Source organism: Pezoporus occidentalis, unplaced genomic scaffold, assembly GCF_034315485.1.
Source record: "Pezoporus occidentalis ecotype Australia unplaced genomic scaffold, CSIRO_AGI_Poc_V1 ctg31, whole genome shotgun sequence".
NCBI classification, from domain to species: Eukaryota; Metazoa; Chordata; class Aves; order Psittaciformes; family Psittacidae; genus Pezoporus; species Pezoporus occidentalis.
Genome location: NW_026915052.1, coordinates 5,642,169 through 5,659,640, shown reverse-complemented (window position 1 = coordinate 5,659,640; position 17,472 = coordinate 5,642,169).

The following is a 17,472-nucleotide window of genomic DNA, read 5'->3' as shown; positions in this document are numbered from 1 at the left end:
TTCGTGTATCTAATTCAGTATTAGCGTTATAATGAGGTTTACATGTTAGTAATACTTCACTGATTGCAAGGAATAGCTAGTGTTTACAGCTATGTGATCCTGAAGGAAGAGGCAGGGATGAAATACAGGTCTGATCATGTGTTTCATAAAAGAAAGAAACCATTATTTTTTTCCCTGAGTTTAAATGCTTGTAGTTGTTTGTGGAAAAAGACGAACTAACAGCAGCAGAGAGTTCCTTGGGCTGCAAATGACCTGTTGGGACACCAGAGCAGTCCATAGCAGAGTCTGAACCTGCTCCTTTGGAGACCGTTGTTCAGCTTTGCTCTTCTATTGATGGTGGTGATAGCTTCCAAGCTGCCCATGACTTGTACTAATCCTTTGGTGACCTCCAGGTGGTACAAATCTTTTTTGACAAGAGTTAGGCCTACACTCATGTGCTTTGGAAATGGTTTGAAGAAAGCTGGAGACCCTTCTTGAGCCTCTCTGCTGATACTGTTTGTGTGATGTTACCACAGTAAAGGAGGAATAGATGAAGTTGGACTTACCTGTTGGCTAAGCATGACATGTCAGGTCATGCCCTGAGGCACAGAAGACTTGTTGGCTCCTACACCAGGGCGAAAATATGAAGCTGAAATCACTTTGGAGGTGAATGGGGAAAACAGTCACCAGACCTGATCCTGTGGCCAATCTACCACTTCACAAATCAATAAAACCAGCTGACTTCAGCATGAAAATACAGACACCTCTGTCCATCAGCTATGCAAAATCTTACCCTAAATAACAAAATAATTTACTGCAATCCCATCTTTGCCAATTTAGTGTCTTCTGCTTCTAAATCAAAGGAAAAATCAATGTTAATTTTAAAATATTGCTGGCATTTATCACAGTAATTATTTTAGCCATGTAAAACTCCAGATGCCATAAATAGTGTTGATACTATGCATTAAATACTCTCAAGGTACACATTACTGATTCTACAAAACACACATGCAGGCAAGGCTGTTCTCTGAGCTCAGCATTTGTTGGGCTCATGCAAAAGTGTCTTAGCACACAATTGCCTCGTCAGATTTCTGAAAATGACTGATGTTCCTTGTCAAAAGCAATCCATCTTTATCAGTGACTGTATTTTGGAGGAGCAAACCTGGGCAAACATGCTCACAAGTGGTAATGTGAAAACATGCCTCATTACAATTACATTTTTCAATTAGTAACTTTTAAAGGTGGGAAAAGTTTACCTCAGGGACTTTGAATTTCCATGGTCTTCAGTCTCCAAATTCTCAGTCCCCCAAAATCCAATCTCTTTGAGCTCTCAAAGATATTGTAGGTATATAACCCATAAACGAATCATTCTGGATTACTCATCATCTTGGAAAATGTTCATCTTAATCTACTGCTGTAGACATCTGCACACAAAAGCAATGAAAGGTGTCCATGTATGTAGGAAAAAAGTCTTTATCAGACACCCTTCACTAGTATGGCCAGGCTTGTACAGACAGGTATGGAAAGGTGGATAGGGCAAGTATTTAGGGACATCAGAAATAAGCTAGAAATTGGTGAGACAGCAAACTAAGATACTTGAAATCAGAAACTACATATTGTCCAAGGTTACATGAGTAAAGTGTCACCATTAATGTAATCATCTGATACCAATGATTATACACACACCTGAGTGGGGTGCACTTCTGTGAACATTAGTAAAGGTAATGTCTCCAAAGAAGGTAAGGAGATTTCTGTTTAGATTTGACTCTGGTGTCTCCTTGCAGACAGCCTTCTCTGTCACCTGGACAATGCAGCTGAGGAAATATTCCCTGGCCTTATGCTTTCTGTAGGATTGCCTGTTTATAGGAAGAGGCTGTATAGAGCCCACATGCAGCAGAAGATGGCTGCATTGTTGGAAGCAGCAATATACATATATAGTGATGTGTATTGCGTAAAATAGACATTTATCACTCCATTGCTTTCTATTAATAGGAGAAAAGATACTGAAAAATAACTCAAACCAAAGACACAGAATGGAGATAAGGCTATTTTATAGCATCTCAAAGCATGTGGAAAAATTGTTGCATAGCTGGAACTTATTTGGCACTAGGGAAACAATTTGGTGAGCTGCCAGTAAAACTGTAGAAGAGGAAATACTTGTAAGAATACATCCAAACAAGCACTGAGCTTCCTCCCCATGAAAATCAAGGCCAAATAGAGCACTTGAAATCATTAGGAACATGTGAAAAATGAGCCCATATTGTCACTGGGAATGATTCAGACAACAGTTGGAAATAAAGCGTATTTGTAGGGACCTTGTAGCTTCCTACCTCCCAGGGAACTGCTCAGAATTTATTTCTTGAGCATACTGACTGGCATACCTTGAGAAGAGTTCCCAAAATTCAGCTTGTGTGGCCTGAAGGGTGTGCTCTGTCTGTAATATCATCGTTCTTCCTCATGTTTAACCCAAGAGAAGATTTCATTGCTCATTAACTTCCATTCAGGAGACATGACTGCATGCTCTGACACAACCTTGGTAAGCTTCTGCAATGCAGTGCTTTGAAAAGCTGTATGGCTAACCTGACTACTTAGAAGGATACATATTTTGCTGCAGAAAACTGCTGCGATTTGCTTTCATATGGAATCATTGGCTTAATGTTAATATTTTGCATCCTATGACCACAGTGTCATTGTCCTAAGTATATGTATAAATGTTGTTGCTTATAATCTTTATATAGAAAATACTCAGTGGCAGTAAGAATCACAGACAGCCAGCACACTAAAAGGTTTATTGCTGTAGACTTTTTTTGATTTTCACTGAAGCTACTGGCTTTTTCCAGATGATGAACTGACTTTAGAAACATAAATTAAAAAACTGTACATTTTTACATTATTTAAAACCTTCTTTTACTTTATATTGCATTTCACACCAGAGAAAGAAGGGGTGTGTTTTTTTTTGTTTCCAAAAGTGAAAAATGTGAATATACATTCTGCTCTGTTTCCATTTGTTGTAACTAAGAGTCTTTGGTGATCATCTTTTGCAGCCAGCGTTGTTTAAGAACTTGTGGTCATTATGGAAGACAAATGACAGTCCTTGGAGCCCACGGCTGAAACACACATTAGTCACTAGTAAATGATGTATAAAAAATATTCAGCTTGCAAAAAGATAATGGTGGTTCCTATTTGAAAATGCAGAAAAACGCACATATCTGAAGCACAAGAGTATCTCATCAATATCTCTGTGGGTAGAAAACTAGCCTGTCAAGAAGAAAATGTTGAAGAGATAGAGATATTTATGCACTCACAGCACTGATCATAATGATGTAAAGGGCTATTAGAGCAAACTTAAATGTTAGAAACAGCAAGTATACCATTTAATTGTTTTTCCATGCAACCTAAGAATGCTCTAAAAATATTCAGCAACGATTGCTCATTCCAGTTCCTTGACTCCAGTGATCCTGCCTTTCCCCATTTCACTGTCATCCATACATTTAATAGTCATTCTTGTTTTGACCTTTTACTAATGGCAAAGTAAGTCCTTCACTCCCTCTAGTAATGGAGTTAAGGACTGGGACTTGCAGGGAGGGAAGCCCAGAGGACAGAAGTCTGTCTTGGTGACTATGGCATTATCAGGACTCTAGCAGTATCTGCAAGGTGGAATGTGGTCAGTTTGTGGCTGCACAGTTCTCTGGCCCTCTTCTCCCAGATGGTGACTTCCAGATGAGACATAACCCTTGAATTTCACAGAAAATCTCATTGCTGTCCTAGAAGATGGAAATTCTGCCATTTCTTTGGTGTGGATATTAGGTGCAAGTATCCTCTTTCAGGGCTTCAGCCTCCAGGCTCTGGATAGCACCAGACTTTGCTGAGAGAATCACATTACAAGACCAGGCTGTTGGGGTGTAATGGTTGAACACCTGTGCTGGAGAAGGCAGCTGACTGCCAAGACAGTGGCATAAATTTCTAGATGGTGGCTTAGATCATTACGGGCCTGTTTTCCTTGTCTTTCATTCCTGGCTCCTTTAGCCTACCTAATGAAGGACCTTTTCTGTATGGATTGTCAATACGGCTGAACTGACTTGCTGCTGCTGCTGCTGGCAGAGCCCGTCCTACTCCACTTCCCCTACTCCTAGGCTTAGTGCCATGGCCTTTCCTCCTGCCTTGTGCTAGATCTAGTGTTTCTCTGACTTCACTGACCCAATTCAACTTGCTCATCTAGAGTGAATTATAAAGATATAAAGATTTTATATATACACAGATATGTAAATTAACTGGCTTTTTAACCTCCTTATTTTTTTGCCAGTTATGTAAGATCAGCAAGAGATCCTCTGAGGACCAGAGCAAGTGAAGGGAAACAGCAGGAGAATAGAAAGGAGAATGTGAGAAAAGAAGTGATGGGTTTGAGAGAGCAGGACCACCCCTTCAGAAGGCAGTGAACCATTAAAAGGGCACAGCTGTGCTTTTGAACAGTCATTTAAGTATACAGGTACAACACAGGAAAACATAGCATGAAGCTGGGAGAGCCAGCAGGAGGGCAGACAGATTTTGCTATTGCTGTAAAGGGCAATTCAGTACATACCTGGAAGGCTGGAATTTAGACCTAGAGGGCAAAATCAAGAAATTTGGGTAATTTTAATTTTCTCTTTCATTAGTAGCTACAAATTCTGACGGAAAGAAGAAATGTGGCAGTGACACCTATTGAGTGTTACAGATGTCAGAGAAAGATTCTTGTATTTATTTCCTACCAGCACATAGAGAAAATTTAAGCTCCTTCACAGGAAACATTTCTGCATGTGCGATCCTCTCTGTCACTGTGCAGCTACTGAATGATCTCACAGATAAATAGGCATCTTTAGTTCTTTCCTGGCCCTCTTTAATTTGGAGAGGGTGGTATGACACCACAACCTAAAAGAGTTATATACTCCTTGTTTTTCAGGAAAACCTGTAAGATGCAAAAGCAAGAACTGATCTATAGATATGGACACCAGTAAATGATATGTGTTGGTCAGTCAGATGCTGCCCAGGACCTGGGGTCTTCAGCTGCTTTCAGGTACACTCGAACAGTCTGTTGAAGCTGTCGTGTTGTAGCAGAGGTAACTGTCTCTGAGTGCTTTTTATTCATCCCTTAAAGAGGCAGTATTAGAGATTTGAAATTTTTTTACTTGGTCCTTTCTCGAACCAATATAGCCCATGAAAATAGGGAGATACGTAGCAGAAAGGGAAGCCTGGAGGGAATTTGCCTGCCTTCTGCCTTATCCCATGTGATCTGCACTTCTGGATTTAGAAGGTTAGTTTCATTCCCTCAGCATAACAGAAAACTGGCGCTCGTACACTGAAGCAACAAATTGAACCTGCTCACCCTCTGACCTGTTCAGCTCTTCTATAATGAAAAGCAGTCAAATTCAGCATGTTGCAACTTTATTATTAGAAAAGAGAGAGAAATCTCTTTAGCAACACTTTATTTACTTCAGAAGTAACCTTGAGTTGTCAGCTGGAGGGGAATATGTTCTCCCCCTGTGTCCACTTCACATTTCTCTTGCTTCCAAGGTTCAAATTTGAGGCAGTTTCTGCTGCTGTGGGAGAAACAATAGTGTGTTGCTGAATGCTTGGTTAAGATATTTATAGGTACACATTTAGAGCCAAAGGCTTTTGCATCTTACAAATGCTGCAGCATTATGTTTTCTAGACACAAAGAACAGTTACATGTTTTCAGTTTGAAAGGTTTGTTGTTTGAAACAGAGACAGCACCATAGAAAGTACAAAATCAAACTCACCCAGAGGCAGCTTGCTGAGCATTCTCCATATGAACCCTGCTGCAGGAACAATGAGAGCAAAACTGCTGCTTTTCTATGGGTATAAGAAGGGACTTTACTGGGAAATGTAGTTACCTCACATCTGCTTATTAGAGCAGGTTGGGAAAGGCTACTCACTCTCATTCTGTTCTGAAACAGTGTGTAACCAAGGTCTCTGAAGTTTGCATTGAAAACAGGGAAGATGAGGGAGATTCTGGAAATGCAAAGCTCTTGTTCATCTATCTTCCTCTGTCCCTGGATGGGAGGATTTACTGCCACACTGATGGGGAATCTGGGTTGAAACAAGCTTTGAGGCTCTTTTTTTGTGTGAAAGCTTTTTGTATTTGTGCTCTGCATCCTATATAAATAGCAAGAGAAATACAAAAAATGGCAAATAGAGCAAAAATAAAATAGACTGGAACTCTTCAGCATGGAAAACAGATGACTGACTGATGTCTACCCACCTGGGTTACCCTGTATAAACCAAACAAAACCCCCAGTTATGTCAACTGGGAGATATTTTTCATTGTGGCTTGAGTAATGTGGTCTCTTCCACAAACAGTTGACTAAAGAGATTGAAAAACTCATTCAACATAAAACTTAGCCAAGAAAAATTAATGCTGAAATTGTTTTGAATGTTCCGTATGCGGAGGTGAAGTCCAGCTATGTACTGTTATGGGGAGAATAGAAATACACAGGCAGGACGGTAAGAGAAAGGGAAGCCCAGTAAGTTTTTAAAGTTTGTGTCTATGGCTAATATGATTTTATGAGGCAAATTATCTATTGCACATCTCCACAAGTTGGCCCTTAGCCATTCAGAGCCCTTTCGGCTTATATATTTTTCCATACTTCCCCTTTCTTCTCCTTTTATGGAAGAGAAAAACCAAAAAACTCTGAAAAGTTTGGTTTAGGAGACAGCACACAGGATGCTGGAAGACAGTCCTGTGGTGGAGTAGATTTAAGGGCCAAGGAAGCACTCTGTGAAGAGATGTTTTACTGAGGTTTCTGGCCCTTTCCAGTCACAATGAATCTCTGCTGGGGTGGCTGGAAGAGAAGAAAAAACTCTCCTCGAAAGGACCCTGTCTAAGCTTCACTAAATACACTGGGGAAAAGACAAAGTTTATGAACTTAGGCAAATGGCTTAGCCTATAATCATTGGCTGGAAATTCAAAAGTTATAAGGGAGACAGTGGCTTTGGAAAATAATGTCCTGTAAAATGGTAGAAGTTGAGGCTAATTAGAGTTACACCTCCCTTTGGAAATGGGTCATTTGTACTTTTGCTCTAGAACTAAAACCAAGGCTAACTTTGGCTTTTGGCGGATGTTTGCCAACAGTGATGAATAGGTTATACATTTGTTTTAAAACATTTCCAGGATTACAGCTTAGAAATAACAGTGGAGAAAAGAGACAGGCTTTCCTGGAGTAAATAAACCCCTGAAGTCCAATTTGTCACCTGAATGAATTATATCAATTAACCAATGTTTTGGAATTTTGCATGCTTGGTTTTGACAGTTTTGGCCTCCAAATTATATCCTACACTGGAGGAGTTATCACTAGGTTGAAGACCCTGAGTTACATCAGCAAAGCAGCACTGCTCACATGTTTTTGTTAACAACTTCTGTTGCAAAGTCAAAAAAAGCAATACAGTTGCGGCCTCACAGGGAAAAGCAATGCAAACAGCCTCTGCAGTACACAGGCTATCCACAAAGCACAAACCCAATCTTCCCCCAGTGGTCAGGAATTAACATCACAGCAACAAAATGCAGGGCGTTTTCTTTCAACTCATTCAGATGGCTTCTCACGCAAAGCTCTTAGACTTCAGGAATCCCATTCCTGCCTGCTTAATTATCCCCTGGCACTGAACAGGGGCTCTCTGGGGAGTAGGTAATCCCACTGCTGTCTGGGCATCTAGCAGCTCCCTCTCTTGCAATGCCTAGGTCGCTAGGGGACTGCTTCTTTACAACGAGTTCCTTCCCTTGATTTATTTTTAAAAGTATATTGATAACCTGAAAGCCTAAATTACTTCAGTAAAACAAGAAAGAATGTGAAGCTGGTTGGGCTTGAAGTTGCTCTTCTGGTGCACTGGAAGGAGCAGGTGGCAATTCATGTGAGGGAGAGCACCTTTGCAAGGTAGCCTGCAGAAAGCAAAAAGAGAGTGAATTAGGCAATCCTAATTATGAAACACCACAAAATATCCCTGGGGGTGGACCTGGTTTATGCTTTCCTATTTCTGAGACCTCTCCCGTCTCCACATTGGGTGTTTTCAGCAGTGGGATGATGATTCTGAGAGCTGGCATATGCTGGAAGACTGACATCCGGGTTTGCTAGGGGAACTGGCAGCATCCCCCCTGCTCCAGGATGATGAGAGTGGAGGTCTTGTTATGGGATAATAAACTATTCATGTGCTTGGAAAAAAATGTGTTTCCCTTCACTTGGGCACTGTGGGTCAGAGCTTGTTCTCAGTGACTGCAGTGCAAATCCCAAATAGCTGCTTTGACATTGAGGCATGTCTCGGTATGTGTATGGGAGACTGTTTTTACACCAGTGTGAGAGGTATTAAAGAATGTGACATCTTCTATCAAAACTATTTGGAAGCTGTTGGCTCAGGAGAAGACTGGCTTTAGCGGCCTCTAAAGATTGTTATTAGTACATGTATCTTAAACTGCAGCTGTACTCAGAAAATCGGCTTTAATAATAGCAATATGTCTTTGTATTCTTCTGGTTGTCATATGAGATGCTGTGTGTTCCCAAGGATATGTTTGAGTTTTTTCCTCCCTAACTGCCGGCACTAGAAATTCAATCTCAGGTCTGAGAGCACACCACACCCTTGCCTTCTCACATATCATCACTAATAATAAAACCCTGAAGATCAAATTGTGCCCTTCGTGACACCTCTACAACCACTTTGTCTTCCCTCTGTATGGTGAAGTCCTGCCAGCACTTGTGTCCTGGATGCTTGAGAAAGAGTTGAACCCGGATTGCTCTGTGTTGTGTCTTCCCTGACAGAGAGCACAAGCAAGAGGGAAACAATTACTTTCAAAAAGGATGGCATGAGGATGTGATTACATCTAATATCACCTTACTGTTACTGGATGTAATAGCGCATTGGTGTTATTCATCTCTTGAGAAGGTGCTGATTGTCGTGGTTTAAACCCAGTCAGGTAGCTTGTTCACTCACTCCCAGTGAGTGGTGCCGAGCTGACAACAATCGAGGTCCGTGTCCGTCTCCCCCCAGCCCGACCAAGCTCCGACCGATACCTCCTCCAACCCTGCAGTCTCCCAGCCCTTCCGCCTAACTCCCAGTTGCATCCTGGGCATGACGTGCTGTGGTATGGAATACCTCTTTGGTCAGTTTGGGTCAGGTGTCCTGTCTCTGCTTCCTCCTGGCTCCCCCTCCTCCCTGGCAGAGCATGAGGCTCACAAAGTCCTTGGCCAAACCAAAATATCCTTGTTATCAGCTCTGTTCCCAAGCTGAAAGTCAAAACACTGCACTGCACCAGCTACCAAGAAGGAGAAAAATGACTGCTACTGCTGAACTCAGGACACTGATTTTGCCTTTGCAGGTAAGGTGTGTACTTCAATGCACCTGGACTGACAAATGTCAAAGCCTGCTGACCCTGACAAGTCTCTTTTAGGTATGCAGGATAGTGGAAACTTAACTGTAAAGCCTCTGAGCCATGGCTTTAAACCATGACTTTAAACTCCAGTGACAATCTCTCAGGCTGCAACTCGTTCTCTCCTGACACCACTTTCTGGGTCCAAAATATATCCACTCAGAAAACAGGCTAAAATACCCAAATTATACAGAGTGCTTAAGCAGCTGACAAGTGTTTGACATGACCTGCTCAAATGTAAGCATTCACTGAAACAGGTCCTGTGGACAGACAGGGCTGTGCTTGCTACACCAGGGGTTGCAGACCAGGTTTGTGATGCCCTGCAGCTCTGATATGTGTTTGGAAAGCCATGCAGCTTGAAGGGATGCACATGCTGTGCTGGCTGTGGGTCTCAGCCCTCATCTTGCTGGCACCAAATCTGTGCCCAGCCTTGGATGTAAATTTAATCTTGTTGGGAGCTAATGGAGTGAGGAATTTAACACACCTTTTTCTTCTCTGTAGATGAGAGCCATATGGCTCCCAACTCTCACAATGTTCCTTGATCTGAAGATGAATGAGCATTGACATATGTTTTCTGAAGTAATTAAAAATGTGATCATAAACAGTCTGACTCACTGAAAGTAGAATGTGTTACCAGAGGACCCACCTCCAGCAGCAGGAGAGGATCTTTCAAGAAAATTAAGGAATGGGAATTAGAAAACTCCTTAGGGATTGCCAAGCCCATTCCAAGTGAGAGTTAGATTGCAGCATTATAACTGTTTTTTGCATATTCATGCAAGATAGATAGATTTGATGAGGTGCAGGAAAATCTGTTTATACATTGTCACTCACTATGAAGAACCTGTGCAGATGGACTTTGCTGGAGGTAGCTACTGAAAATTGAAATCAAACCAGCCCTAAAGAAGCATCTACCTCTGTGGTCCCAAATGCAGGTAAAAGTGCAGCAGTTTGTGTTCAGCATCGAGAAGGAGGGGAGTGAGAAGACAAAAGGAGATTTGGTTTGTGTAAACCACATTAGCCTAAAGCACTCTCAGGAGAGTTTTAATTAAAACCTTTTGAGGTGTTTGAATTAAGATATTTTATGATATGGACAAAAGCAGCTGCTGCAGCTCAGCTGGGGTGAGGTAACTGATGGGGCCAGGGAAACTCAGTTATATATCCGAGCCCTAAGAAACGCCAATTGCTGAACTAGAGCTAAATATTAGGGATGTTTGAGAATTTCCCTGGGAAATATCTGAGGACTGGATACTCCTGGAGACAGAGGAGCAATCTCTAAGGCTGGAAGAAGAGGTTTTATGTGCCTCTTACAAGAGCTGTACTTCACGGACTCCCTCTCCCACTTCTGGAGAGTAATAAAAGCTATTTCCCATCATTTGTTAGAGTCCTGGCCAGCTCACCCAGGCATATTTGTTCCCTTTCTCCAACATTATTTATTTTGAAATTGCATCCTTTCTGACTCCCCAGTGCAATGGTGGTGTGTCCCATCCATTCAATCTGAAAAAACATAAACCCAACACCTTTCACTGAATTTTTGGCCTTATGTTTTTGGGGGGAAGTTGCCAGAAACCTTGAAATTTTGAAGTTCTTCTGCCCAACAAAAAACACCGTAAAAAGAAAAAGAAATTATATCATAGAATAAATGTTAGTAAAATAAACTGCAAAAAGCTAATCTGAACACTGATGAGGTGGGTGGGATAACTAATAATATCAAGTATAGAAGTATTACATCTCAGAAAATACAATATTGATAAATGTACAGGGGATTTTCAAGGTTTCAAAATGGCAGTTACCAGCTGATGCTCATGAATATTACCAAACAGACATTATTTAAGTGGTTAAAGGCTCTTGTTACTTATGACTGGGAAATTCTAGACAAGGTATGCTGACTTCTCCAAATTAATGATATATTAATGGGAAAAAAAAGAAAGAAGCAAACTTTCAAAACCAGGTTAACATCAGTAAAAGAAACCTCTGAAGTTCAAATATATCGATTCAAATTCAATGTTTTGCCTGATGCTATCTGCTACTTTAAATTATTTTCTGTGTATTTTCGAGAACAGAAGGTTGTTTAAAATTACTTTTCTAGAGAATTTCCCAACATATTGTAGGTCAACAGGAAAACAGAGTAAATGACAGATTTTATATTAATCATTTATTGTAAATGCTTTACAATAGAATAACAGAACAGATTTAGATTTTCTGCCCCTCTAGGTAATGATATATTACTGTCTGCAGGTCCTTTCCCATTATTCAGCCATTCATGTCTCCGTAAAATGCCTTGGAAAGAAAGTGAGTAATAACCAAAGTCCTGATGTCCAGGCGTTGTCAAATGGATGGAGAAAAAAATGTGACAAATGTAAATGTAAACTCCATACTGCCATGTAATAGTAGGGCATAATTTGCATAAATATTGTTTGCAAAGAGCAATTAGCACTTCATTTACATTCAGTGAAGTAGCAATTTGCACATTTTCAGGAAACAATTTCTTCACCCATATGTGCAAATTCTGTGCACCGCAATTGACATGCTAATAAAAAGATGTTAATAGACCATTTTTTTTTTACTTTATATCACAGTGTACTGAAATATTGATTCACTCTCCTGAAATATTGATTTGGTGGGCTATTTGTAAAAGCAGAAAAATGCAGATTTGAATTTTTAAAACTTGCTTAAAAAAAATTCAAAATTAATTTCAGATGTCTGCAGCCTTTGTGCTCTTTGAGCGGTATTTTAATGGGTATTTTTGTTGGAGAAATATAATAAATGTTATTAAAAAACATTAGCAAATTCAGTCTCTTATTCTGCAATAACAATGAGTACATTTGCATATTGCAATATAAAAATAATACAGTCCATTTTGTAGTGTTAATATAGCACTCAATTCTCCATTAAATGCTAATAAAAATACTTCACATTTACATAGCATTTTTTTCTGAATGCATAAACTTCCTAATTAAGAGTCAAATTTTATACTTATTAGGAGTATAGAGTATTTTTTTAAACAACAGAATTTACGTGGGTGTTGGTCAGCAAAAGAATAGCTCGGTGAGTTCAGCCACGGAGAATAGCCCCGTGAGTTCAGAATGGACATTTCTGAACTTGATGTTAAGTGTAATTTTTTAGATCTCCTTCAGCACTAACAATTGTTCTGTTTGTTTTCTTCACAATTTTGTCATTTCTGTCATGAGATGTGCACTGGGGGAAAGCTCAGGATCAGAGACCCCATGGAAGTTGGGTTGCACTGTGGTTGGTAGCTATTGAAGTAGTGGAGAGAAATCTTTTGAGCAGGTTGTTGACATTTGTAGTGTTGCATTTTTCCATTCTCAGTCCAAATTCCCTAGAAAGGGTTATTTTTGGAGACTGTTTGCCCATTCTGAAGAGAGATAGGCATTAGGATTTAGCAGCAGAAGAGGATGCAGACAGACAGGAATTCCCCTGCCAAGCAAGCTGGACACAGTCCATCTCTGCTCTGCAAGCCATGAAGCAACATGTCCTGTCTAGTAGGTCTGGCATCTCCTAGGAGCAGATTCACAGATATAGGTATTAGCTAAATTTGTCCTTGTCCTATGGCAAGCTCAGAGTGCAGATAAAGTCAAATGGGTCTGTTGCTGTCTGCTTAGAGATGGTGCTAGCGTGACATCCAAACATCATAAGTTACTTCTAAAAATCTTGCTCATACTGTGATTTTAGTAAAAGACATTAGTTATCAATGTTGTTGATCAATCAGAAGCAAAATGAACACTGAATATGACAAGGAAGAGCAACCCCCCCCCCCCCCCCCAATACCTGTTTTACATGCTTATTAAAGTAATTGTTACAGTAATGAGCTCATATTCCCTATCTTTTAATCTCTGAGACAGGATAAGGTATCACTATTGTTGCACCCAGGAGTGTGACATCCAGATCTATTTTGATGTCTCATTATTGCTGTTGTTGTCTTTTTACTTTGCAAATCACAGATCTATATTTCATCTCCTATGTCAAGTATTCAAAGCTCTGCTTTGATCAATGTAAAATGCATGTGCTCCTGACACAAGGTGAGACCTCTGATTGAACCTACAAAGCAGTTAATTTTGAGCTCACATGTGAATGCCTGATTTGCTAATCATTATATTACTCCAGTTTTATTTATCCTTTTTTATTCTCTCTCCCCAATGTCCTCTGATGCCCTTGGCAATAATGATGCATAATACGGCTGCGTCTCAGCTATGAAGTAACTTCTGGGGACCTCAGGATTTACTCAAGCAGTGGGTGTTATCCTCCCTGTACAGACCTTTAAATACAAAGTCCACCACATCATTTTATAACTGATCCTTGCACATTGCAAACAAATTATATCTTATAATAAGAAGAGGAATAAACAGTTGAACCTTTAATGTTTCTGAAGCCTCAGCAGGACTACATTTTGCAAACACCTCATAGCATTACAAGAGATGCTAACAACAAGAAAGCAACATGAGACATTTGGGAGTCTTCTGACCTTCAGAAAGCCAAAGGGCTTATTGTTTTCAAAACCAGATAAATCTATCTGATTTTCTGTTGATTACCAATAACTAATGCCAGTGACAGCACTTGATGCATACCTGACATCCATTCACACGATAAATAGGGGCCAGTGTGGGTTAGCTGGCAGGTGCTTTTGGCTTGGACTGAAATATGAATATGGAGCTCTGCAAAACCACCTGTCTCATACACTTTTATCTGCTGAGTTGAAAACTGCGCCAAGCCAGGAATATAATGATGATCTTGGGCCCTTCTTTTTTATTTATTTCCATTTCTTTCTCAGTAACCTTGAGAGATGATGATACCAGGTCAGACCTCCCACCGGCTGTGATTAGGTTCATAGCAGTGCCTTCAGCTGAGGAGCTGAGCTGAAGAGCATTTGTCTCTATCTCACATATGAGCAATGTGACTAATGAGGCCACAATACACTCTGGAGCTATTTGGGGGCCATAGTAATCTCATTTCTCTCTAAGTCTTTGTATATTGTATTTTACTGGGGCTGGTTGTCTGCTTTCACAGCTACCTGCCCAATATGCATTTTGGTGGTGGGACTTTACCCCAGGTGGGACCAGGTTGATGGTCTTTATGATGCTAAGTACAGGCTGACGTGATTGTGTACTACTACAAGACTGTTGTACTTTATCCTTAATCTATGGCTCCAGGATCAGTTTAAGTCCATTTGCCCCCATTATATCTGCATTATCCCACTGGCAGTAGAAAAGCCCCATCTTAATGTTTTGGGTTCTTTTTTGTTCATCAGAGGTAAACAGTCACCATGACGTTCCTCCTGTTTCCAGGAATTAAGGATGTGCCTCTCTGTTCTGATTTACTCACTTTTGAGACATAGTTTAATTTTACAAACTGTCTTTCTCCTCAGTCTTTGCCTTTATTTTTGGCAGGAGCAGTTGCCTGCAGCATGAGCATTGAAGACTAGCTCATTGTTAATAGTTGTCAGAGAAAATGAAGAGGCTATTTCTCACAACAGACTTTCACCCTGTATGACAAATGCTAGTTTGAGCAGATTAAGAATCAATGCATGGTACAATATGTCACACATAAAGCAACTCCATGTTATTAATTGGCATGCTACCCATTAGCTGCTCTTAGTATATGTCTGTGTGAGTGGAACAGAAACTGGTAAAGACAGGTAAGACAAAACATCCTTTGGTGTAAAGTAGCGCAGTGTCATTGGAAGTAATTGAGATATGCTGACTTGTAGCACCCAGTTACTTGGACAGGAGCTCTTGAGATGTTTTTTTGTTTTATTCTTAATGTTATTCAACACACATTTAATTAGAATGAAGAGCAGAGGTACTCTGTGATAGATCCCTCAGCAAAGTAAAAATTTTGAAATCACAGTAACTCATTTAAAAACATGGTGTGGTTTACAGAGGGATTCCCCCCCCCCCGCTTTTTAGCTGTCTTTGTGGTGGATCCTTGACTGCTGACCTTAAGAATTTCCCAGGAAAATGACTTGATCTTATGGTACAATTTAGGTAGTGAATACACATAAAATGGTTTTACAAAGAAAACCAATACCAGCAAAGGCTGAAGTTCTTTTTCAAGATCATGTTGGGCCTGGGAAATGTTTGATGGATATTCAAGAAAAAAACCCAGAACATCTATTTCAAAAGGCTCAAAGTTGGAGCAGCATTGTTGCAAGTGCTGGGTACTCTGTACTCCAGGCTCTGGACATCAGACTGAAAAGAGTCAATCATCAGTAAAGGCTTGAGGATAAAACAGTGCAGAGGTCTTCTCCCAAATTTCTGCTAGATTTCTGCATGTCATAAGAATTACCTCTGTTGAACACACCTTCCTGCAAGAGGCAGAAACAGAGAAGGGGATGTGGATGATACACTGGACTTCGCTGCTGTGTGGCTGGTGGAGCTACAACCTTGTCTGCTGATTCTGCTGCATGCCTCTCATGCTACAGAGCAGAGAGGGACATCAGAAAGACACACAGGATAGCCTTGTTATCAAGAGAAATAGTGCCTCTCAGCAATTACCCAAGCAGAAAAAAACAGTTGAAGTAGAACAGAACACTGCAAAGAAGTCCGTTACATTCATGCCAGGGGCTTTTGGATGCTGAATGTCTGTTAAGTACAAAAAGCACAAACTGTAAAGTGCGTAGTTTTGAGCAGATCCAGTGCTGTTCAGATGCACAAGACCTCAGTGACTGCTTGACTTCTGGATCTGGAGATATTGCAGTCTTTGACTGTCACAGGTTAAACCGCAGATGTAAGAAATTGATGCAATATGTAATGACCCCATTTAATTTAAAGTGGGGCAGAGTTACATTTATCCTCAGGCTGGAATTTGATTGCTCAGACTCCATGGGTTCTTAATTTGCTAATCTCTCTTCTGTCATCTTTTCTCCTCCCTTTCATTCCTCTTATTCTTTTAAGCAGTCTCCAGCTCGCTCATGCTTTTCTGACATCTTTTTGGTGCCAGAAGAAAATATTCATTCACTCCTGAAGCTTGTTTTTTTTGATGCACTCTTCACCTGTGCAGAACCTGAGATCAGAACCTTGCTAGAATTTGTCCTACCCTTGTCATTACCTCTGTCCTCCTTAAAAGAGAACAGGAGAGCCAGCTGAGCATAAAACGTGCCTTTTGGAACCATGTCCCTGCCAGCTGTTATAGCTCTCACAGGCTGCAAGGTGCTGTGTGGAGTCTGACATGCACTAGTCACTCAGAGCTTAGGATTAATGATGCTCTGAAAAGCTCAAGCATCTTTTTTTTTTTTTTTCTATTAATTTATATTTTCACCAAGGCCTGGCCTTCTTCAGTTCAGGGTGGGAATATGTCTGAATTTTTTGTTTTTCTTTGGTTATCAAAATACAGAGGTTATTCTAACTGGGCACATTAATGCCATTCAGTTGCTTCCTGGTAACTGCTCCATTAATGTCTGTCAGCATGGCACCTTCTCCACTCATAACCTTCTCACAGACATGACAGCTTTCCTCACAGAATGGAGATACTTAAAAAACAACCCCACAAAACGTCAAGATGTTGCTGGATGAGATGCCCTGAGACATTCATGACACAATGGTATCTGTGAAGAAATGCAGATAGGACAGGTGGCTGACAGTTAGGTACTTTGTCTGTAATTCCTCTGAGCTACTGGCAGGCACCTTCTTAAAGATAATGGTTACCATGAGAAACCTCTCCCAAAAAGTAGTACTTGCAGTAACTACTTTAAAATGGTATGTGGGATGCCTGTATCCCTTCTGTTATTTTCAGAGGACAAATAACATAGGTCAAGACTTGTGGAATAATAATAACGGATTAATATAATAATAAAACAGACTGGAGAGTCTGAATAAAATAGACTTCAAACTGTGTTTTCTAAAGGGTTTTGTAAAACGGGCTGAAGCAGCTATTTGAGCTCAAGTAAATCAGGGAGAAGTTGCCTTTGAGTGACTGAAGGGCTAGCTCAAAAGCAGCCATTTGGACTGGTTTTCTCTGCCCAGAATGCAAACATATTGCTCCCTGGGTGTCTTTCTGCAGAGATACTGCTGTGACTGCCTCCTCTCAAGAGAAACAGCACATTACTTGTATCAAGATGGTAGCCACCTTCTGAC